This window comes from Equus asinus, chromosome 3 (genome assembly GCF_041296235.1).
Source record: "Equus asinus isolate D_3611 breed Donkey chromosome 3, EquAss-T2T_v2, whole genome shotgun sequence".
In the NCBI taxonomy this organism is placed as follows: Eukaryota; Metazoa; Chordata; class Mammalia; order Perissodactyla; family Equidae; genus Equus; species Equus asinus.
Window position 1 is genome coordinate 78274716 of NC_091792.1, and position 26352 is coordinate 78301067.

General features: G+C 36.7%; 1 pseudogene; it reads left to right on the top strand.

Annotated features, from left to right (window-relative positions):
- Nucleotides 1–26352, top strand: part of LOC139044926 (centromere-associated protein E-like) — an 84454-nt pseudogene that overhangs the window by 51910 nt on the left and 6192 nt on the right.

Consider the following 26352-nt stretch of genomic DNA (forward strand, 5'->3'; position numbering starts at 1 on the left):
AATTGCACAGGTTACTGTGTACATTCTCAATTGTTGTGGAAAGCATCCTGGGTTTTTTCCTTTAAAAAAAAAATATATATATATGCATACAGAGGCCAGCCTGGTGGTTCAGCGGTTATGTTCTGTGGCATGTGTCCCACATATAAAGTAGAGGAAGATGGGCATGGATGTTAGCTCAGGGCCAGTGTTCCTCAGCAAAAAGAGGAGGATTGGTGGCAGATGTTAGCTCAGGGCTAATCTACCCCCCCAAAAAAATATATATATTATATACACACAGACACACACACACACACACACACACATAAACACACATGTTTTATGTATGTGTGTATTTTGGCTACTTAACTTATTTTATCATTATTTTAAGATCCAAGAGTTTCATGAGGAACAGGAACAGTTTATTAGCATCGAAGAAAACAGTGAGACTCAGGAAAAAATGAGTGAACTGGAACAATTAAAGGAGCAACTCAAAGCTGAAGAGTTGTCCCTACGAAGTATAGAAGGCGAGAGGCTTGAGTTGACTGAGAGACTTCAGGAAAGTCAAGAAGAAATAAAAGTTATAATGAAGGAAAGGGATGAACTGAAAAGGGTACAAGAGGCCCTTCAAATGGAGAGAGACCAACTCAAAGAAAACATTAAAGAAATTGTAGCTGAAGTAAGTTTCCTTCTTCTAACGTTTTTTGGATATAAAAATGGGGTTAAGGTGCTGACAAAGATGTTCACTATTAAGTTTTACTAATTTTCTTCTGATGATAAAGGGACAAAAAATGAAAGAGGAACTGAAAATTACTTATGTTCTTCTGAAGGAGTACCAAGAAACCATTAGTACAAGGAATGTTTCAGAGAAGACAGATCAAGGAGCAAATATTCAGAGAGATTTAGAAAATTCAGATGCTGAATTACAGGAAAAGGTAGGTCTTGTTTTGTTAAGTTGGGGAATGATGTCTGATTGTAGTGTACCTCAGATCCCTGTGGAAGAAAACAGTACATACAGTGGACTAAAATGTAAAAGTGATTACCTTTTTTTTTTTTTTTAAAGATTGGCACCTGAGCTAACATCTATTGTCAATCTTCTTTCCTTTTTTTTTCCCTCCTCCTTCTCCCCAAAGCCCCCCAGTACACCGTTGTATATTCTAGTTGTAGTAGGTCCTTCTGGTTGTGCTCTGTGGGACGCCACCTCAGCATGGCTTGGTGAGTGGTGCCATGTCTGGGCCCAGGATCCGAACTGCTGCAACCCTGGGCTGCCAAAGCAGAGCATGCAAACTTACCCACTCAGCCATGGGGGCGGCCTCAAAAGTGATTACCTTAATGTAGTAACAATTGTCTTTTTCCTAAAGATCTCTGCCTGTGTCCTAACTTGTTTTATGATTTTCTCAGATTCAAGAACTTCAGGAAGAAGAATATCAGCTTCTTAAGATGAAAGTTGTCAGTGAGATTCAGGAAAAAATGTGTGAAATGGAATACTTGAAGAAGCAATCTGAGGCTCAAAAGTCAACTCTGGAAAATATAGAAATGGAGAACGTAAGGTTAACTCAGAGACTCCAAGAAAACCTTGAAGAAATGAGATGTGTTACAAAAGAAAGAGATGACCTTAGGAGTGTGGAGGAGACCCTCAAAGTAGAGAGAGACCAGCTCAAGGAAAACCTCAGAGAGACCATAACCAGAGTGAGTTACCATCTTTCCCCATATAGTAAATAGGACATTTTGTCCTACAAGAGCCGTGGGCAGTAGGGTTGGTGGGAGTGTAAAATTGGTCCAACGTTGGGGAAAGCTGGAGGGGGCACATTTGGTAATATCTTCCAAATATTTCTGTGAGTTTATTCGTTGACCCAAAAAGTACAGTTGTAGCTATTTATCCTGCACACATTAGCACAATTGTCAAGGATATTTGTAGAAGGATAGTCATGGCAGCAAGTTGCAATAACAAAATAAAGCTAACAAAAAAATAGGAAAAATTCTAACTGTGCATTAGTAGCAACCTAATTAAATAGTGCAGCACATTTGGACCGTAGAATCCGGGAACAGATAGAGGGTGCGGTGCAGCACGGCACTGATCTGGCAGCATCCTGTTGGGGACAAGGGTGAGTTGTGGAGTGGTGTATTTAGCATGTATTGACTCCTAAAAGTAACTTAGAGGATAAGGACTGGGAGGAGTAGGGAGGGAGGGTAATCTTCTTACCCTGTAGCTTTCTACATACTGTTTGAATTGTATTACTCTGAATGTACTGTTTTTCTGTCTCTAAAATAAAGGACCTGGAAAAACAAGAAGAACTCAAAATTGCTCACATGCATCTGAAAGAACACCAAGAAACTATTGATAAACTCAGAGAAGTTGTTTCAGAGAAGACAGATGAAATATTAAATATGCAAATACATTTAGAAAACACAAATACTGCCTTAAAAGCACAGGTATTTTTTTAAAGTTGTTATCTGAGTAGCTGAGAGTTTGAATCAGGTCTTTTGTGTAAAGAAACAAGATATGAGTTAGCCTAAAATTGGAGACAAGTAAAGATTTGCCTATTAATTTAGAAACTATTATTTAGCTTTTTATCAAATCTATCTATATCATAATTTATTGTATGCTTATCTCAAGATCCAAGAACTTCAGGAGAAAGAACATCAACTTCTTAAGGCAAAAAATGATCTCAAGGAAAATATGCATCAAACAGAGCAATTGAAGAAGCAATTAGAGGCCCAGAATTCAACTCTGGAAACTATAGAAACAGAGAAGTTCAAATTGACTCAGAAACATCTTGAGAACCTTGAAGAAATAAAACTTGTTGCTAAGGAAAGAGATGGCCTCAGAAGAGTGGAGGAAACCCTCAGAACGGAGCGAGAGCAGCTCAGGGAAAGCCTGCGAGAGACGGAAGCTACAGTAAGCGATACTCCTTCCCTCCCTCGTGAGGAAGCGTGGGCTTTGCTGACAGCAGTGAGCCCTGCTTTCACATGATGGTGCTGCTGGTGTGAGTGAACTGATAGAAACTTTTAGGCACGTAACTTGGTATTGTTCTTGAAAATTGTAAATTCTGTAAGCAATATTTTCTTCATAGACTTTATCCTACATGTATACTTAATCAATTGTTAAGATAAAGAAATATATATATATACATACACATATATACACCACAGTGGTGTTCATTATAGCAATTTGTAATAAAAAATGGGATACAATCTGAATGTCCATCAGAAGGAAACTGGGTAAACAAGAGCAATATGTCAGAATACTATGCAACACCTAATAAAAAAATGGAATAGATTTGACCGTCCTAATATGGAAAGCCCAGAATGACTCTTAGGAGGAAAAGCAAGCTGTAGAATAGTGCACATAGAACATGTTTGCCTCTGGAAAGTGGGAGCAGGCTGTGGGAGGTGGGGACAGGGAGGAAAAGCTTATCACTTTCTAACAACAAAAATACAGAGTAAGAAGTAATAGTTTTATTATTTTTACTAAGAAAATATGTTATTTTCATTAAAAAAATACTAACATTTTAACATTAAGATATGTCACTGTTCTTAAAATTTCTCTAATGATGAAGAATCTGGAAAAACAAGAGGAACTAAGAATTGCTCACATGCATCTGAAGGAGCACCAGGAAATTATTGATAAACTCAGAGGGATTGTTTCTGAGAAGACAGATGAAATATCAAATATGCAGATGGATTTAGAAAATTCAAACACTAAATTACAAGAAAAGGTATGGGGGGAGGGGAGGGTTATTTGATTGGCTGTCTGACTTATTTGTGCCTATAATCCTCTGGGGATATGAAATAGTTTAGCCACATTGGAAGACACGTTGGCAGTGTTTACTGACACTGAACATGTACATGCCTGTGGCCCAGCGATTATAGGTATGTACCTGAGAGAAAAGAACGCATACTTCCACATAAAGATATGTACAAGAATGTTCATAGCAGCTCTAATCATAATAGTGAAAAACTGAAAACAACTCAGATGCCTTTCACTGGGAGAATGGATTTACACCTTGTGGTTTATAAGTTCAAAAATAGGCAAAGTCACCTAAGATGACCAAGGTCATGATAGTGGTTGGCTGTAGTAAGGGGGCACACAGGAACTTTTTGGGGTGCTAGAAATGTTCTATATTTTAATCTGGGTTGTTATTACATAGATGTAAACATATGTCAAGAATAATTGAACTATACACTTAAGATTAGTGCACTTATGTGTATATGTACATGAGTGCATCTATATACATGTGTATATATGCACAAGTATATATATGTATCTATATGTACACTTGTGTGTATATGTACATATGTACACACTTGTGTGTATATATATATACACTTACGTATATAATCTCAAAAGAAAATAAATTCTGTGTGGAATTATGCAGAATATTAATGAGTGACATTAGAAGCCTATTGTCTTAATCAATTTAGAAACTATTCTTTATACTTGTCTTAAAAACCATCTGTATCCTGACATGTTATTTTATGATTATCTTGATAAGATCCAAGAACTTAAGGCAAATGAACATCAGCTTTTTAAGTTAAAAGAAGATGTCAGTGAGACACAGAAAAAAATGTCCGAGATAGAGCGATTGAAGAAACAATTCAAGGCCCAAAGTTTAACTCTGGATAAAATAGAAATGGAAAACTTAAACTTGGCTCAGAAACTTCATGAAAATCTTGAAGAAATGAAATCTGTAATGAAAGAAAGAGATAATCTAAGAAAAGTGGAAGAGGCACTCAAACTGGAGAGAGACCAACTGAAGGCAAACCTACAAGAAACCATAGCTAGAGTGAGTTATACTCTTTCTTCCTGTCCAGCACACATATTTTTAATACAAGAAGCTTCCTTCTCTTTTAAATAAATGATACTGTTGGTGAAAAAGTAAATGTTATAGCCTTTTAGGGAGACAGTTTGACAATATCTTATTAAAAATTTATCAGCATATACGTTTGTTACAGCAATTCCATTCCTAGGAATTTATCCAACCAATATATTCACACATTTGGGCAGAAATACAACAGCACTCACTGCAGCATTGTTTGTGGTAAACAAAAGCTAAAAGCAATCCAAGTGTCCGCCATAAGGCACTGGCTAAGTGGGGTTTGTCTGTATAAGGGAACACTAAGCATAAGAATGGGACACTTTTTCTGTGACGTTGATCTAGAAGGGTGTCCAAGGGGTCTGAAAGGAGAAGAGCAAGCAGCCAGTTCAACAAGGAGCAGGACTAGGATGGGCGAGGTGAGGGACAGGGTCTGTACTCTCTATCCTTCCATACTGTTCTGATTTGGGGGTGGTGTGTTGGTGGTTTTTAACTGTGAGAATGCATTTTTTTACTTTAACTAGTTCATCATTAAGAAAAGATAATGTGCCTTTATATTATCATATTTCTCAATTTCTTCTAATAATAAAGGATCTGGAAACACAACAAGAACTGAAAATTGCTCGTATGCATTTGAAAGAACACCAGGAAACTATTGATAAATTCAGAGAGAGAGTTTCAGAAAAGACAACCCAGATTTCAAATATTCAAAAGGATTTAAATAAGGCAAAAGATGAATTACAGGAAAAGGTATTGTTGTTTTATTCTTTTGGGAGTAGTTGTGTCCAAAATTATTTGTAGACTCAGCAAGGAGATAGAAATAGATATATAGACATAGATATGTGCTTGTATGTAACAAATAGACTATTTTCCGTCCTTGAAGGAGTTCTGTTTGCATTCTAACTTGTTTTATAATTATCTCAAGATCCGAGAACTTCAGAAAAAAGAGCTTCAACTTCTTAAAGTGAAAGAAGATGTCAGTAAAACTCATTAAAAAATGAATGAAACGGAAGGATTGAAGAAGCAGTTTGAGGCCCAAAATTTATCTATGCAAAATGTGGAAATGGATAACTTACACTTGACTAAGAAACTTTATGAAAGCCTTGAAGAAATAAGAATTGTAGCTAAGGAGAGAGATGAGCTAAGGAGCATAAAAGTCTCTCAAAAATGGAAAGAGACCAATTCAGAGAAACCTTAAGAGAAATGATAGCTAGAGCGAGTTCAGAATCTACCCCTATCTAGTAACTATTTATAAGAAACAAGCTTTTTTGAAAAGGGTAGCAATGTTTTTACTTTTTTTTTCCGGGAAATTTCTACAAACGGAGGATAATGGGAAAACTATTACTATAACTTTTCACACAAACAGGCAAGTACAGTTTTAAAAGAAGCTAAAATCTATTTCAGAAAATACCATTTTAATTCTTTATTTTTAAGAAAAAATTTGTTAAATAAGCAGACTATTTTCTTTAATGAAATTTTAAAAGAGTTTTTAAACCAAGAAATAGCATTATTCTCAATGGAGAAATATTTGAAGGATTCGATTTACAAAAGATTAAATAGCCCATCTATCTCTACATGATAGGGTTAGACGTGGGCTCTTGTTAGTGACATTAGAAGGGAAGAAGGCAAGATGAATACAAAAAAAGAAATTGAACTGAATCCTCTAAAAAGTAATGTAAACTTCAGATCAATAAGAAAGTTTATGAAATCTATAAAAATCTTTTTCATTCTCATATTTCAATAGTGAAGAAAGAATAAAGTGGAAAACAGTATCATTTGCAATCTCAATAGAAACATCAGACACTTGGGAATCATATTTATGTGGACCCTAACTAAATTTATAAAGAGATTTAATTCATTCAACAAATATTCATTGAACCATTAGTCTTCTGGGTACTGCAGTAAATAAGATAAACAAATGGGAGAAAATGTTTTGTTTTGTACTTGTAGTCAGAAATACAAAATGTAGGCAGGGTATGAATTTTCTGGTCCAAGGTGCTGGGAAGAATATATGAATGGAGCTTGGAGCACCATGGACAGTACAGACAGTCGTGCTAGCATGTTTAGTTGGCAATAATTATTCTGATGCAGAGATCTGGAAGAGTAGGAACCAGAGATAAATCTAAAACCTAATTTGCAGCTATGAAGGTTACAGGAACAGATTCTGTCTCCAAAAAATATGTGGTTCTCCCACTTTTTTCCCCAATGAGTTGAGGTTACTCACTAAAAGACTTCATGATACTATTATTCATTTTCTGACCATTTTTTACATTTTTTTGTGTTACAAGTATAATATTTGATTCCATTATTGAAATAATGTACAATGTGTAATTGAAAAAGTAAATGATTAGACATTATATATGAATGGAGTTATAGCTGAAGCCTTGTTTATTTCTTTCCATCCAAGCAGGACCAACAGAACATCAAAGAGGTATTAAAATATGAAAAAATGTTGCTATGTGATGGAAAACAGCACCTTACAGAAAGCCTGAGAGAAAAGTGCTTTAGGATAAAAGTAAGTGCCCCTGTTCAAATTACAAATAAATATTGGGGCCCTTCCAAAGGCCTGTGGAGTCACAGGCACCTCTATGGAATGAATAGATAATGCTCAGTATTCTTCTAAACTTCATAATCTAGTACAGATATGTGTGTGCATACATGCATACATACACAAACAAAACAGTGGGGTTTGGGGCCGGCCCTGGGGCCAAGTGGTTAAGTTTGTGCTCCCGCTTCGGCAGCCCAGGGTTTCCCCAGTTCAGATCCTGGGCACAGACATGGCACCGCTTGTCAGGCCACGCTGAGGCAGCATCCCACATAGCACAACCAGAGGCACTCACAACTAGAATATACAATTATGTACTGGGGAGGCTTTGGGGAGAAGAAGAAAAAAGATTGGCAACAGATGTTAGCTCAGGTGCCAATCTTTGAAAAAAAACAGTAGGGTTTATGATTTTGAGGCTTCACTGGAAAGGTGGTATTTCAGCAGATACCTGAAAGGAGTCAATGGTTGAGACATACAGGTATCTGGTGGAGAGCAGAACAGGCAGGGAGAACAGCAAGGACAGAGCTCCTGAAGCAGAAGCTGCCTAGTGGGCTCCAGCAACATCAACAAGGGGGAAAGCTAATGAGAAACGAGGTCAGAGTTAACAGGAGGAAGCAGGCTGTGGGGCTTTTAAAAGACTTTGGGTTTTACTCTGAACGAGATGTGGATCCACTGGAGAGTTTTGACCACGAGAGAGACATGGTCTGACTTACATTTTAAAGGGATAGCTCTGATTGTTGTGTTGAAAATTAAGTGATAGCAGGAAGACTATTTGAAAGACTAATTTCAGTAATCATGCGAAGATGGTGATGGCTTGGCCCAGAGAGGTAGTAGTGGAAGCAGTGAGAAGTGTGTGGATTCTGAACATGTAGTGAGGGTAAAGCCAACAGGATTTACTGTCACCCCTATTAGAACACAAGATCCCTAAAGACTTCTGTGTGTTGTTTATGGCTGCATCACTTAGCACAGTCCTGACAGAAGTCAGCCTTCAATATGTATTTATTAAAAGTACAAATGAATGACTAGACAGTGCTGCTCCAACCATAAGGTGATTCCTCCTAAGACCAAAGGCAAGAATCCCCTCTCCAACATCCCAGATTAATGAACATCTATCTAGGTTTTCCTTAAATTATTAAAAGGAGAGCTCATTATTGTCAGAAGCCCCTTACTCTATTGTTTAGCACCCTGAACTAAATATGTTAATACCCGATTGAATGTAAAGTGTTCTTCCACCTGTGCCCTGACCAGCTTGTCACCTGTCTGGTCTCTAGAAAGTTGAGCTGCTGGGCCTAGGCCTAATGGGTGTCTGCCATACACAAGGCACTAGACTGGGTGCTTTACCTCATGAGACAGAGTTTATTGTTCCATTTATAAACAAAGAAATTGAGGCCCAGGAGGAAGTTTAGTCATTGCCCAAGGTCACACAGCTGGTAAATTGGTAAAATTAGGATTTGAAACCAAGTCTAAGTTTAAAACTTGGGTATAGAAGCATTTCTACAAATGTAATTTTATTTCCTTTAATTTATAGTGTCTGTATGTATTTTATAGGTTATATTTAGATATTATCTAACATTTTACTTAATTCCCTAGAAAACTTTGTGGAAATTATTGTAGTCTTCATTTTGTAGTTGGGAGAATGGCTCAAGGATTTCCCCAGTCAGGAAGTGACAGGGCTAGAACCTGAACTCTAACTCTGATAAAAGGTGAGAAATCTCAGATTCTAGGCAGATAATAGAACGTAGGTCATGTGATTTGTTGTCACTCGTTTTGATGCTGGCTCAGTGAGCTGAGGAGTCGAAAGAAACATTTCTTGGACTCTCAAGGTCTGGCAGTAGTGCTCTTTTATTCAGGAAGTAGCATGGAGTAGCATGGGGACAGGACCTATGGGCAGTGAAGAGCTGCAAACATGGGTTGAGGGTAGGGCTAAATTTATAAGGCATAAGTATGTGAGTTGCTTCTTTACAAGACAAAGGAAAAATTAGGTAAAAAAAGTATCAGTGCAGGTGGAGTCTGGTTATCAGGTGGTCTTATAACTTTGGGTAAGAATCAGATTGAATGAGGTCAGGATGTCCCATGCTTCTGTGAGGATGATATAGATTGGTGTGTAGGCCAGGAAGCCTTGGGCTTTTCTCCCTGAGGCATCCTTGATCCTCATCAGTTTTATCTGCTCACTCACACCATCTATTGTCAACAGAAGCTAGCATTCAGCCTTGAGCTACAATACATACTAGATTGAATTCATGCAAATTTCTCTTCCAACTTTGTAAATGTTCATTCAAATCATGGATGTTTAGAAGACTAAAAGAAAATGTATCAAAATGATAACAATGGTTGTTTCTGGTTTTCTTTGTTATAGCTGTTTTATAGAGGATTAGAATTGGCCACCCCAAGATATATCTCTTTGGCATGAAGATTATTTTGGGCTGGTTACTTTCAAAAACTGCAGACATGAGAGAAACTCTGAAAAGTAGAAGTTACCCTTTGTAAGAGACATTTACATTTGTAAGGGAAATCTCCATCTGTAAAGATGTCTCCCTCTCTGTACCAGGAAGAAGGGGGATGACCTTACCTCTAGAAACTCTTATCAATGCAGAAGGCAAGGACTTAAATCTGCATAATAACCTTACTCTTGTTTACTGTACTTGTCTGGTAACCTCCCATACTGACTCCCCCTACCCACAACATCCTCCTTTGTCTTTAGCTGAAGATGATATTTAAGGTGAGAGCTTCCGCCATTTTGGTGAGTTGCTCAGTTTTCCTGGGTCTCTCCCATGTATACATGTTATAAAGCTTTGTTTAATTTTCTCCTGTTATTCTGTCTCATGTGAATTTAATTCGCTGTCCAGCCAGAAGGACCTAGAGCGTGTAGAGGAAATATCTTCCTCCCCTACAGTTTAAACTTCTTAAATTTCCACAATGATTATAATTATTTCTATAATCCAAAATCGACAATAACATTTTCTTTTTGTTTTTTATACACAAAAGTCTCAATTTATTTCTGCCCTATAGAAAGTGTTAAAGCATAAATTTTGTTACAATTCCAGAGCTAGGACTACTTATTGTTAAAGTAGAATGAATTATTAAATTGAATGAATTCTCACTGCCTTTAGGAGCTTCTGAAGAGATACACAGAGATGGATAGTCATTATGAGTGCTTAAATGGACTCTGTCTTGACTTGGAGAGGGAAATTGAAACCCAAAGAGAGCTTTCAATTAGAGTAAAAGCAAACCTCTCACTTCCACATCCACAAACCAGACAGATTCAGAAACTTCTCGCTACCAACCAGAGATGTTCCATGGAGTTCCACAGAGTCATGAAGAAACTCAAGGTACCACCTGTTTTAGTAATATCTTTGTAAATATTGCCATTAATTTCAGTTACAAACCAGTATATTTAAGTCCTGCTTTGGGAGTTGGTGTATTTGCTAATTAGTACATTTGCTACTGAATTAAAGATGGCATGGGTCTGAGAATAGCATGTGCAGGATCCTCAGTGCATCTAGGACCTGCTCATTCAACAAAACCTGAGCTCTGCCTTTGGCCTTAACAATGTGTCAGGGTGCTGGGGAGACAGAGATGAGCAACCGCTAAATCTCTCCTAGTCCAGTGGGTGAGGCAGACATTTGAACAGGTGAGAAGTGCAGTAGTGGACAATGTCCTGGAGAACAAGTTGAAGACAAGACTGGACTGGAAGCTGGGCTCAAGCAGTAAAGCTTAGAGTTCATTTTAGAGATGAGGAGGGGTCACTGGACAGTTATTTTAAGTGGTGGCAGTAATGTGATCGGGTTGCCATTGTAGAGACTTCACTACAGACAAAGAAGAAATGAGTCTGCAGGGGATGATAAGCCTGGTGGCAGAGAGAAGAGACAAGAGGCAGTTACAATTGTCCTGATGAGATGTGATGGGTGACAGTACTATGGGGGAAGGATTCATAGGGATGGAAAGGATGAAAGAAGTTAAAGAAATATTTGGCAGTTTACAATAGTAGGTCCATGTGCTTGACAGTGGAGGGAGGGGAGGGAAGTTCAGACTGAGCCCCAGGATTTGGGCTTAGCCGGGTTTGTGGATAGTGGTGCCATTAACTGATAGAAAGAAAAAACGAAAGGGAGAAGGCAGGTGAGGCAGGAGGAGAGATCTGGTGTTTAATTTGAGATGTTTTGAGATAGAAATACCTATAATGGAACATCCAGGAAGAGAAACCAAGTAGGCTTTTAGTTGTGAATCTGAGGTTTGTCAGGAGAAAAATCAGGACCACAGATAAAGATGTGGGATCCATCAGCATTTGGTGATAGATAGTACAACAGGTGTGAATGAGGCCACCCAGAAGCATAATAGAGTGAAGATAAAAGAGAACTCTGGAAAAGATCAGTTCTCAAGAGGCAGTAGCAGAAAAGAGAGCAACACATGAGTTTGAGGTTGGAAAAGTCAGAGAGATAAGAGAGAACTGAGCAAAAGTGCCATTGGTCAAGTCAGTGGAGGAGAGTGTGTCAAAGATGAAGTGGTCAAGAGTGGCAGATGCTTCAGACAGCCAGAACATGAATGAAGAGATCCCCTCAATTGTTGACAATAGAGCTTACTGGTGACCTTTGTCAGAGCAGTTTTAGTTGAGTGGTTAGGAAAGAGGCCAGATTGTAAATTGTTAAGGAATGGTGGAAGTTGAGGAAGTAGGAAGCAGTATCTTCCCTACCTAGGTAGATTGCCCCTCAGGCTCTAATAGTCTTCAAAAGCCTAACAATCAGATATCCAGAACTTATTCATGAGGTCCATAGAACCAGGGCATTCGAATTCTTGTCCCCTTTAAGCCACACTTGACAGGTAAGTCCTGAGGCAGGGCACACTCACGTTGGCCACCCAGCTGACATAGGCAGGAGAGGATGTTGAAATGAATCTCACTGGGAAAACTGCGTGATATAATTAACCAAAAGGAGGCAATAGAAAAAGGTGGGTTTATAGGGAAAGGCATCATGTTACATTGTAAACATATTGAATCTGAGGTAACTGTAGGACATCCCTGAGGTAGCTCCAGAAGGAAGTCAGAAATAAGAAACTAGAGGTCTGGAAGTCACTCTCCGAAGACGCTGAGAGTAGAAACTTGGGAATAGAGAGAGGTTCTTCCCTTCTTCCTCACTCCTCAGAGGATAGAGACAAACAAGACAAGCCGCCCCACCTCTTAGTCTTGAGAGTTTAGAACTTCCTCTAAACGTGATAAAAGTTTCATTTCCCAATTTGTTTCATGTTTTCCTGCAAGTATGTGTTAAGCTATGTTACAAAGATAAAGGAAGAACAACATGAATCCATCAGTAAACTTGAAATGGTTTTTATTGATGAAGTGGAAAAGCAAAATGAACTGCTAAGTAAAATGCAGCATCTTCAACAAGATGATGATGTACCATCCAGAGAATTAGGGGACCTCCAGTTGAGCCAGAAAATGGATCTACATATTGAGGTATGATTTATTTAAAATGGATTTAATTAGATTTTAAGTCTTTTTATCAAATAGAAAGGTACCTCTTCATGTGCTTAGAGTCATTTTCATTTATGAAATTAAAAACAGCTTGCAGAGGGGCCAGCCTGGTGGCGTAGCAAGTGGGTTCCTGTGCTCTGCTTTGGCAGCCTGGGGTTCGCTGATTCAGATCCTAGGCGTGGACCTGGCACTGCTCGTCAGGCCATGCTGTGGCAGTGTCCCACAGAGAAGAACCAGAAGGACCTAGAACTAGGATATACAACTATGTACTACTGGGGCTTTGGGGAGAAAAAAAATAGGTTGCAGGATGACAGCTGGCCAGATGTAAAGAGTGCCAAGTCATAGACTAGCCTCCTTTCAGAACTACACAGATATAGAAAAGTAGACTTAATATCAGCAAGTAGGATTTCTTGGAAGGCCAGAATAAGTTTCCAAATGCCTTCTAAAACTTCCTAGATCTGTGACTGGGAGTCACAGACATTTGTATTGTAGCAACCCCACATGGAGTGTCCTGCTCTCACCCAGCAGTGTGAGGCCCCTGCAGTTCCCAGTATGCATGCAAGGCCTGCTGTATGCACAGAAAAGCTGCATCCAGAAGCACTTCAGACACTGTCACAGATTCATAGTTTCGAACAGGTTTTAAAAATGCCAAAAGGCAGAATTTGTAGATGTGCCTCTGTTACATAGCCTATACTGCCAAAATTTTATTATTTAAATTAGAATTATATTTCTAATATAATGAGGATAAATTAGAATTATGTTTACTTCAAAATATTAGAAGTGAAAGTTCAGTAAGGTTATTTTCCCCTTTTTATGATATTTGTCTGATATTTAGATAAAAACTTTCCTAAGATTCAGGAGATTCAATGCTTATTTTTCACACAGGAAATTCTCAAAGATTTTTCGGAATGTGACTTCCACAGCGTAAAGATGGAATTTCAACAAGTACTGAGTAATAGGAAAGAAATGACCCAGTTTTTGGAAGAGTGGTTGAATACTCATTTTGATATAGAAAAGCTTAAAAATGGCATCCAGAAAGAAAATGATAGGATTTGTGAAGTCAATATCTTTTATAATAAAAAGATAATTGTAAGTAGTACTTTTTTTGTGCTCATTCTTTTTTTTTGTTTGCTTTAACTTTTCTGCCTCATTCTTAAAAAGACTTAGAGCAACTTAATTTTAAGTATATTTTCTTTCATTTATTTGTATATGCTTCTTTATTTTTTTATTTGAAAAAGAGTGACTGTAAATGTGTTCTTCCTCTAACACATTTTGCTTCCTTAAGGTAATTAAATATATCAACTTGTAAAGAAGATAATAAAATGTTGCAGTATAACAATCCATTTCCACTGGTGAAACCTCAAATCTTGCCATTTTCCTCTGTCCTTTCTCGCTTCCGTAGGACCTGAGCCTTTTCCCCCAAGTATCCTCAAACAAGGTGAGATGCTAGCCTGTTTCAGGGCTGTGGGCAGCACCTGTGGTCAAGCCAAAGACAGCTCTAGTCCACTAATTAGTGAGGCCTTGTGCTTCTCACCTCGGTGCTGTTGCTATCATACGTGCTGATCCTTCAACTGTGAGGTTCAAACATGTGGTTTGTATCATTGTTCCCAAGGTGACCAGCCCTTGTGGACAGATTCATATGAACCAAGATTGCTTGAGATCAGTTTTATTAATTTGTTTTACTTTCCACTGATGAGAAGATTCATTCAGCTTTCTGAAGTAATCTCTACCTCATACACCTGGTAAAATTGTCATTAATCAGAAAGTTGCTTGTTATATAGGCAGTTGGAGCAAAGGGAGCTAGATTAATATTATAGCTCCTAAGATTGGTTTTATATTTCATTTGTTTGGGTAGTTCTTTCCTGACACTTTAATTTCATCTGGAAACTATACTTAAATCACATTGAAATGTAGATAACATTTTTAAAAAAGGTTTTCCTGTGGATAGTGAATCCCATTTGTCGAATACCCCAAGCTAGCAAAACAGTAAATGAGCTTTTAAAATAAAAAAAATGGTCCACAATCAATGAAGAAAAGCATAAAACCAGTGTTTGGGATAAGATAATTTCCATATAATTCAGTGTTTTTCTCATAATATTGAGGGCTCACTTGTGGTTAGAAAGTAGAGATTTCTGCTCTGTGGATCAGCATGGATATGTGGCTTCTTCCACCATCTGAGCATAGCAATTGATAACTTGGTGTGGTGTGGGGTCAGTAGTCCAGAACCAAGGAGAGTCCAGGGTGCCAGCAAGAACACAACTAATTTAGGATCCGCATCTCACAGAACTACCATAAAGCCACAAAGAAAGATACAGGTAAGGCCAAGAAGGCATTCATGATGAGAGCAAAAAGTACATCCCATAAGAATAGGAAGTAAAAAGATGATAGAAGCAATTTCAGAGTGAGTCAGCCTTTGATGTAACGAGGGTATGGATTGGCTGTGACTCCCTGCACGGAAATAGAAGATTTTCAGATTACGAAAAGTCAGTAAATTTTTTTCCTTATAAACACTGAGGTTTGAAATGAAAGAGGAAAATAGATTGTTATTAAGTTTACTGGGTATGCTCTGCTATTAGATGTCAGTTAATGTTTATATATGACATTATATATGTCATAACATACATAATGATTTTAACCTGACCAGTTCTTCAGATTCCTCTTCATATGTCAGTGCTGATCTAATAGAATGAGATTATCATCTTGCAAATCAATATGAATCCTCTCTAGTCCTTATTCTTCTTTTATTCTCATAATCAATATCCAGCGTCTTCTGAAATGTCAGGAACTGGTGCAAGCCACAAAGAATGTTCACATTCTTTTAAAGTACTATTCTAGAATGTTCTGAATAATGAATTTCAACATATGCCTTGTCCTAGAACTCTAGTATTTTCCATAGTGGTTTTTTTAATACGTAATTCATTTTAGAAGCTATAGTGTTGTCTTTACTACTCAATAGGCTATAATAAATGAATCAACAGAGTTTGAGGAAAGAAATGTGACCATCACCAAAGAATGGGAACATGACCTGAAATCAGTGAAAGAGAAAAATGAAAAACTGTTGAAAAACTATCAAACTTTGAAGATCTCTCAAACATCTGGTGCCCTTGTTAATCCTACTACACAAGGCGATAAGAATCTTCATGTCACATCAAGAGCTACACAACTAACCACAGAGGTATGAGATTTCTTATAAGATGTTTTTCAATTTGCAGCTTCATTGTAGAGTTAAAGATGTATCATATGTAACATTTCAGAGCAAAATCACAGTATTGAAGGTATTAGGGAACATGCATGATGGACTTGTTTTTTAAATATAGTTCTATTGGGGCGCTCACTCAACTAATTATAAAGCTACATGTTACATAAGATCTTACCTTTGAATTATAAAATAGAAGTAACTCATGCCTTAATTTGATTAATAGGTATGTATACCACTTAAGGTGTTATTACCATACATTATAAGTTTTCTAAATCATGTGACTTTCTATTAAATTATAATCTATGTCTATAGTACCAAACTAGTTTAGAGAGAAAGAGCAATTTAGCTTTTCTCTAATTATCATCAGTGTCTTTAATATTGGTTAATGTGATCAAAACAAAAATGGAAGAGGCTAAAAGTATAATAAATTTCTTATACAGATTAACCTGTGCCCAAGAATCAGTACATTATTTGAATAATCCAATAACTGTATTAACTGCCCTTACTTGGGAATCTGTACAGCAAACATGCTGTTTTATTTTGTTAGCACACACGTCTTAGTGGGGAACCCGAGTGAATTACAACTTAGCATTTTTACCAAAATAAATATTTATAATAAAACATCAACTGCCAGTTTAATAATTATTACTAGTGGAAACTAGAAGATCACTAATATAGAGTTTATTGATTTGCTGATCACTACAGACCTCAGTCAGCTGCAGAGGTAAAAATAGTGGAAATATGAAACCCATCTTCCAAAGCAATAAGATAAACAAGCACAAGGAAATCCCATTTTCAATGACCCCAGGAAATACCCCATCAGATAATAAATCGTATGTTATTAGTTTGATAATTAGGCCAAATCAGAGTAGCACAGAGCAGGTCAGTGATGTGGAGGTAGAGCAGTGGGGCAGGCAGAGAGTTGGGCAGTCCACCCAAACAAGTAGGAGAATTCAGTGCATGACAGTAGGAGCAGTCAACTCAGGGGGGAAAGATAGTCTGCTTAATGTTTGAATCAGAACAACCAACTAGCCATCTTAGAAGAATAAGTCTGGACTCCTACCTCATTCATTAAACAAAAGTAAATTCCAGGTGGACCAAAAAGAAACGTTTTCCAGGAAAACCTGCATGTGTGTATATGTGAACAGTCTTATATTATGAACAAATTAAGATATTTTTGTACTTATAAAAAACTGGAAATAACCTAAATGTTCATTAGTAGGTGACAGGTTAACTAGTTTATAGTACCTCCATGAAATAGGATATATTTACCCATGAAAACAAAAATGCGAGAGATCTATGTGTTGATAATGAAAAGATCTGGAAAATATATTATCAAGTGAAAATAAAATTTTTAATTTTTTAAAAAGCAGGAGGCCAGCCCCATGGCATAGTGGTTAAGTTTGCATGCTCTACTTCGGCGGCCCAGTTCATGGTTCAGATCCCAGGCACGGACCTACACCACTCATTGGCAGCCATGATGTGGCAGCAATCCACATATAAAATGGAGGAAGATTGACATAGATATTAGCTCAGGGCTAATCTTCCTCAAGCAAAAAAAGAGGAAGTTAGCTCAGGGCTCATCTTCCTCAGCAATAAAAACCCACAAAAAACCAGAAGTATATATTTATTGTTGTTATGTGCTGTAGAGTCAGCTCTGATTCCTGGCAACTCTATGAATGAGTGATGTCCAATATCCTGTCCTCAAGAGCCCTACTCAGCTCCTGTAGACTCACGCCTATGGCTTCCTTTCTGGAATTACGCCATCTCGTATTTCGTCTTCCTCTTTTCCTGCTGCCTTTTACTTTTCATCATGTCCCCAAGGTAGGATAGTCTCAGTTTTACAATTTTTGCCTCCAGAGATAGGTCAGGCTTAATTTGCTCTTGGACCCACTTGTTCATTTTTCTGGCAGTCCAGGGTATCTGTAGAGCTCTCCTCCAACACCATATCTCAAATGAGTCCATTTTTTCCTGTCAGCCTTCTTCACTGTCCAGCTTTCGCACCCACACATAGTAATTGGGAATGCGAGGGTGTCGATAATCTTGGCCTTGGTCTCTAATGATACTCCGTTACTGTTGATGATCTTTCCTGATTCTTCCATCGCTGCCCTTCTGAGTCACAGTCTTCTCTTGATTTCTTGGCTGCGGTCTCCATTTAAACTGATGACTGAACCAAGGGAAACAAAACCTTTAACAATTTCAGTGTCTTCATGGTCTACATTAAAGTTGTATAGTTCTTCTGTAGTCATATCTGTCTTCTTCATGTTCGAATGCAGTCCTGCTTTGGCTCTTTCTTCTTTCACGCTATTCTGTGTGAACTTTCTTCTTACACACTATTGTGTGTGTGACTTACTGTTTTTGTAAACTGTATATTCACATGCGTAGATACATATAGAAAATTTCTAGAAGGATACACTTGAAAGAGTTTAGTAGTCATCGCTTTAGAGTCAGTGGGGGTTCTGAGATGGGGGAACTTAATCTTAATTATATGCCTTTGGATTTTTCCACATACTTGTATTTTTCAGCATAAAAACTAGGTAATAAAAATAAAGGGAAAGATATGTTACATGTATTCCTCTAAAGTGTCAATTAACAAATATACTTTCTGTAAGTAGTGTTAATTTAAAATGTAAGTGCCTATTTAATATGCTTAGCACCATGCTAACTAGTAAATAAAATAAGTACTAACCTTATATAAAATCTGGGCCTCTTTTAGTCCTAAATGATCAGCTTCTAAATGAAAAAAATAATACATGTATAAATTGAGTGACATTTGGAGTCTCCATCTATCCTATGTTGATGCAATCTGAAAGATTAATACCTATATATGATCTTTGTTTCATATAAACTGTGATTCTGTCTTCAAGGCACACCTTATATATGTGTGTTTTTTTTAATAGAAGATTCAAGAGCTGGAAACTTCACTACGTGAAGCTAAAGAAACTGCCATGCAAAAGGAAGACAAGATTATAAAGATGCAGAAAGAGCTTGAGATGACTAATGATATAATAGCAAAACTTCAATCACAAGTTAATGAATCAAATAAATGCCTTGAAAAAACAAAAGAAATGATCCAAGTACTTCAGGTAACTTAAAACTCATTTTATAAATAAAGGCATAATTTTATAAATTATGCATAATAAATATAAATAAATGCATACGTTTATTTTCATGCCAAATAATGATTGTTTTCATCTTCCTGTAAAAATTATTTTTAAAAAACATAAATATTCTTGACAGTTTAAAATATATCTTATTTTTTTAATTTTTTTTAATTTTTTTACTTTTCAAAGTAAGGAAATTTTTTATTTTCACTTTAATTTCTGAATGCCAAAAATGTAGAGGATGTATGTTTGTATATCTCTAGTAGTATATTGAAACATTTTTTCATAAATATGTTTTTTTTTAATTTTTTATTATTGCAGTAACATTGGATTATAACATTATATAACTTTCAGGTGTACATCATAATATATTTCGAATTCTGTGTAGATTACATCATGTTCACCCCACAAAGACCAATTATCCATCACCACAAGTGTGTCTAATCACCCCTTTTGCCCTTCCCCCTCCTCCCTTCCCTTCTGGTAACCACCAATCCAGTCTCTCTTGCTCTGTGTTTGTTTGTCATTTTTATCTTCTACTTATGAGTGAGATCATATGGTATTTGACTTTCTCCCTCTGACTTATTTCACTTAGCATAATACCCTCAAGGTCCATCTATGTTGTCACAAATGGCCAGATTTCATCATTTCTTATGGCTGAGTAGTATTCCATTGTGTATATATACCACATCTTCCATTCGTCCCTTGATGGGCACCTAGGTTGTTTACAAGCCTTGGCTATTGTGAATAATGATGTGATGAACATAGGGGTGCATATATCTTTTATGCCTTTGTGTTTTCAAGTTCTTTGGATAAATACCCAGCAGTGGGATAGCTGGATCATATGGTAGATCTATTCTTAATTTTCTGAGGCGTCTCCATACTGTTTTCCATAGTGGCTTCACCACTTTGCACTCCCACCAGCAATGTTTGAGGGTTCCTTTCTCTCCACATCCTCTCCAACACTTGTTGTTTCCTGTCTTGTTAATTATAGCCATTCTGACCAGAGGGAGGTGATATCTCATTGTAGTTTTGATTTGCATTTCCCTGATAGCTAATGATGTTGAACATCTTTTCATGAGCCTGTTGGCCATCCATATATCTTTTTTGCAGAAATCTCTGTTCAGATCTTTTGCCCACTTTTTAATTGAGTTGTTGGTTTTTTTCTTGTTGAGACTTTCTTTTTATTTTTCAAAAAAATATGCTTCTTATCTAAATATTTAATACTCTGTTAGATAAGTACATTTTAAAATTATATTTTTTTCTACTTAATCCCCTGTTATTGAGTCCCACCTGGTAGCCTATGGGCTTAATCTAACCTGTTTTCTCTAGAAAGAGCAGAGTTGAAATGTTTTTGAGCTTGAATGCTGTTACACAAGTCGCACCCTCCTTCATCACAGCCTTCCTTCCTCGTCTGAGCCACAGCTACTTCTCACTCTTCTGCTACTTGGGTCGGATCCTAATAGGCATTTTGTTCACTGTTCCTGCTCCAGTATCTCTTCTCTTCATTCCAAAATTAGAAACAAGCCAAGAATGCCTACTCTTTTCATTATTTAACATTGTTCTAAAAATTCTGGTTATTTCAATGAGACATGAAACAGAGAGGCAAGAGAAAATAATCTTAATTTTTGTTTTTAGAAATTGTTAGTATAGCTAAAAACCAAGAAAATCAACTGTAAAGCTTTAAAATCTTTGAGAGTAATTTTTTAATACTTCAAATAACTAAATGATCACATTTTTATTCATTCAACAAGTATTTGTTGAATACCTACTATGTGTTGGTCATTGTTCTAGATGCCATGTGTACTGCAATGGAAAAAAAATAAAGCCTCCTTGAAGAGGCTTACATTCTGCTTCATGAAGTCAGAAAATAAACAAGTATATATGTTTGTTAAACGGTGAGAAGTGCAATGGAAAAATATTAAGCCAGACAGAGGTATATAGGTGCAGGGTGAGAGTGGGTGTGAGTAGGAGTGTGATTTTGTAAGGGGAGTTGAGGAGAGCCGCACAATTAAGATGACGAAGTGATGGTGTGAGCTGTCTGGTAGGGAAGGGCCTTCTAGGCAAAAGAAGTAGCAAATGCGAAGGCCGCAACACAGAAGTAGTTGAGATGTATTCAAGGAAACAGCAAGAAAGCCAGCGTCTCCTGAGCAGCGTGGGCAAGGATAGAAGGGGAAATAGGTGAGAAGTAGCAGAGAGCCAAATCATAAAGCATCTTGAAAGCTATTTGTAAGCACTTTGGGTTTTATTCTGGATGAGATGGGAAGTCATCAGAGGATTTTGGCAAAATGATATAGTCTGACTTAAATTTTTAAAGGCTGCCCTTTGAAAATAGAATCCAGGAAGGCGTGTTTGTTAGTGACGTGCCAGCTCCTACAACAAAGGGAACCACAAAATGCAATGGCTCAAACAAAACAGAAGCTTATTTCACACGTAAAAGTGTGGGTTCCAGCTTGGCAAGTGGCTCCTTTCCACATGGTCATTCAGAGGCCCCCGTTTCTCCCATCTTGTTTCTCCAGCACTTCCTTGGTGCTGTTTTCATCTGCATGGTTAAAGCCCAGTTGTAAGCTGTCCGTGCTCAGGCTCACAGAAAAGGGACAAGATGGAGAAGCTAAAAATTGTCTTAAAATCTGTACTCATAAAGGCTCTGGCCCAGAAGTGGCACATGTCTCTTCCTCTCATATTTCTTTTTTTTTGCAAAATATTTAGATTCAATTTATCAAAGAGAAAGCCAAACACGTACCTCTCGTATTTCTTGGAGTCAGAGATGATTCCAAAGTTTTTGGCCTGAGCAGCCAAGAAGATAGAGTTGCTACATACGGAAATGGGAAAGACTGCCAGAAGAGGAAGTTTGAAACCAGGAAAGTTCAGTTTTGGACATGCTGAATTGGAAATGCCCACTGGGGACACCCAAGTTGAGATATGACTTAGGCAATTGAATATCTGAGTCTGAGCAAGATATAGGCGAGAGGTTTAAGTTTGGGGAATCATCAGCATATAAAAATCATGAGACTGGATGAGGGCATAAGCATAATGGAGAGGAGATGTGGAGTAACCAAATGATACTGAGATGGAGCAGCCAGTGAGTGAAAAAGAAAAGGGGGTCTGGGCAACAGAGTGGTTCCAGTTTCTTCATATAAGTGAAGCTAGTGTTTCAAGAAAGAGGGAGTAAGCGACAAATTTCTCCACACTCAGTATAGATTGGTACAGGTGTCTATGGAGAGAGGAATATCTTTCCTGCATACTAAAAGTAACCATTTAGATAATATAATAGAGTATGCCATTGTACAGCATCCATGAGGAAAGAAAGCAAAGTATAGGGTATCCATAAAATCTTTATACAGTTTGAATTTTTAAGAATCTGTTTCTGTATTTTATATAAATATTCTATAAAATGCAACAGTATATTTAACTCGAGATTTGGCATAGTAAAATGCAAAGATATTAACTTTTAACCTATTCACCACTATTTTAATTCACCTGGATATAGCTGTCCAATATAATGTAGGGTTTATTAAGTGAATATAGAAGAAAGTAATTTGAACAAATGACTCATTAACAGTTTTGTTTAAATCTTGATACATTTCCTCTGTTGTATCTTTACAAATTATTTATATCAAGTAGCAGTAAATTTGTTAAAAATTCAAACTGTGCTAGTACTTTAGGGACATCCTGCACAGTGGGAAAAAAAGATCTTATTTATAACTGGCACAAAATATAAAATGCTCAAGTGACTAACCTTAACAAAAAATGAGACAACATATATGAAAAGAACAACAAAACTCTAAAAGGAAATATAGGAGAGCATGTGGTTTAAAATAAGAAATATGCCATTTCCTAGGTTGTAACCTAAATACTGTACAACCATCAGTTTTTCCCAAATTAATTTCTAAAGTTAATGTAATTCAAATCAGAATCTCAAAGGAATTCTTTTTCTGGTAGAGCAAAGAAAGTTTCTCAGCAGACTCCATCTAAAATAGGATGAGCAGGTGCTGTTCACTGAGAACACAGGCGCTCAGACTCCTCAGGCGGCTAGAGGATGTTTAAGGCTGTCAGCGCTTCTGAGTGCAGCTTGGGCACACGTCGTGTGTTTGAAATAAGGAATTCTCACTGTCTTTCATTTCTAAGAGAGTATTTCCAATTTCAATTTCTTTTACTCAAGAATTGTTTTAAAACTGTTATATATGACTAATTTATTTCATTATATTGTGGCAAAAAAATTACTGCAATTTCTCCATTTTTAGAATATATTGAAATTTTCTTTTAGGTGTCATAAATGAATAAATATTTTTAGAGTTCTTTGAACTTTTAAATCAAAATGTATACAAGTATATCAATGGAACAAAATAGAGAGCCCAGAAATATATACACACAAATATAGTCAGTTCATCTTTGACAAAAGAGCAAAGGCAATTCAATGGAAAAGGATAGTCTTATCAACTAGCGGTGCTGAACAACTGGACACCTTTCACAAAAATTAACTCAATTGATTGTAACCTAAATCTAAAACACAAAACTAGAAAATGCCTAGAAGATAACGTAGGAGAAAATCGAGGTGACCTTGGGTTTGGCATTGACTTTTTTTACATACAACACCAAAAGCATAATCTATGAAGGAAAAAAATTGATAAACTGGACTTCATTTAAATTAAAAATGTTTGCCCTATGAAAGACAAGCCACAGACTGGAAGAAAATCTTTGCAAAACACATATCTATCAAGAACTGTTATCCAAAATATACAAAGAACTCTTAAAACTCAATAATTAGAAAGCAAACAGCCTGATTTAAAAATAGGCAATGGATCTGAACAGACACTTCACCAGAGAAGATACACACATGGCAAATAAGCATATGAAAAGATGCTCCACATCATATGTCATTAGAAAATTGCAAATTAAAAAACAATGAGATACCACTGTACATCCACTGTATCTCAAAATATAATGGCCAAAATCCGGAACACTGACTACACTAAATACTGGCAAGGAGTGGGGCCAGGAGCTCTTGCTCACTGCTGGTGGGAATGCAAGTGGTACAGTAGCCACTTTAGAAGAGAGTTTGGCAGTTTCTTACAAAACTGACACCACTCCAGCCAGTCATATGCTCAAGGAGTCCCTGATATCAGCATCTGGTCCAGAAAGCCAGGGTATTTTACTGGTGCCATGACTGAGCAAATACTGGGCTCCTCCCAGAATGGGCTTATCTGACCTAGTCAGCAACCTCCTTAAGCTGAGCATCTCAGCTTTGGAAGCTTGCATCTTTTTAGTCTTTGCTAACTACGTGTGTGTGCAAATGTTTTTATAGGCACTGGGGGTAACGCCTAGAGGAATGAAGAGCTCTCTGGGTCCCTATTTAGATGGGTTTATTTTTGTATTCAATATATAATAGTAATCCATAGTATGGCTGTGGTAACAGCAATAAAAGAAATGAATGATTTATTCAGCAATAATAAGAAATGAGCCATCAAGCCACAAAAGACATGGAGGAACCTTAAATGCACATTGCTAATTTTAAAAAGCCCATCTAAAAACACTGCATACTGTATGACATTCTGGAAGAGGCAAAACTAGGCGAACAGGAAAAGATCAATGATTACTAAGGGTTCTGGGGGAGGGTGGAGGGATGGATAAGTGGAGCACAGGAGATTTTTAGGGCAGTGAAACTATTCTGCATGATACAGTGATGATGAACACGTGTCATACATTTGTCAAAACCCATGGACTATACAATGCAAACAATAGACTCTAATGTAAACTGTGAACGTCAGTTAATAATGTATCGATATTGGCTCATCATTTGTAACAATCATACCACACTAAGATGTTAATAATAGGAGAAACTAGGGGAGGACACGGGTATTACCGGGACTCTATGTACTCTGCTCAATTTGTCTATAAACCTAAAATTGCTCTAAAAAGTTAAACCTATTTATTAAAAAAGATTTTTGTATATGTTTGTATGTATATATGACTGATTTTTTTTCTGAGTCGAAGTAGATGTATGGCTAGATTGAACCAACCTTGAGTACAGAATATCCCCAATAATGTTATATAATATTTTGTGCCTTGAATTCAGTTCTACTTTGATATTTATATTACTGTTCATCTCTTGTCTTATTTTCCTGATTTACCTTTATCTACCCATTTCATTCGTTTCAACCTTTCTGTTTCATTTTGTTTAAGTATATTGTTTTTTAATTGGGAAAAATATTTGTTTTAAGAAATAGAAGTCATAGGTTTTCTAATTACACATTAGCTTCCAATAGCTTCACATGTACTTCACATCAAATATCTATTTGTTACTCATTTTAGGGTTAAAATTTGTGCCTTTCCTCCTTTTCATATGTTTGGAGTTTGCTGTTTTAAAATGTTCCTACTATATTAGGTAGTTAACAAGTCTTTGAAACTGCTCTAAAATTACTTTATTTCTCTTTTCTCTAAAACCTTTAGGACAAAGTTGCTTTAGGAGCTAAGCCCTATAAAGAAGAAATTGAAGAGCTCAAAACAAAGCTGGTGAAAATAGACCTAGAGAAGATGAGAAATGCCAAGGAGTTTGAAAAGGAGTATGTCTTTGTCTTAATTGAATATGACTTTAGTAGCTTAAACTTCCTTTCTAAACTGTATAAATTTAAAATATATTAAGATATTGTTATTGCTTTTTATAAAATAAATACAAACATCTACAGATTTTAAAGTTATTAAATTCTCATTATGTATGCAAAGGTTTTGAAAACAAGCACAATTCTGATCAATTACTGACATACTATGTCGTTGGATACTTCTTGTTCAATCATATAGGAACAGCTTAAAAATGGCCTTTTTTGTTTGAAAGTGAATATTAAGAACGTGTGTGTGTTTTTAGCAGTTTGTCTAAGGTTTCTGTTGGTTCTCTTAATTTCATTTGTTCTTCCTATTGTATTTTTGTGTAAGGTTTTATTTCCTTTTAAATTGTAGTACTTAGTGCCCAAGAGCATATTCCCTTTTTATTGATTTATTTATGTATAGTACCATATACAATAGCATGCCTAAAGTTCTTTGTGGTATAGCATAATGAAAAGAACATTAAACAGAGAGTCAAGGAAACTGAATTAGAAATATAATGTTGCCACTTATTAATATGTCACCTCTGACTCCTCACACTTTTTATTCTTCCTGTAAATGTTTAATAAATGTTTAATGATGATATCTAATTTTGCCCAAAAAGTCGCACTCTGAATCTTCATGCATTCTAACCAGCCTTCTATTGA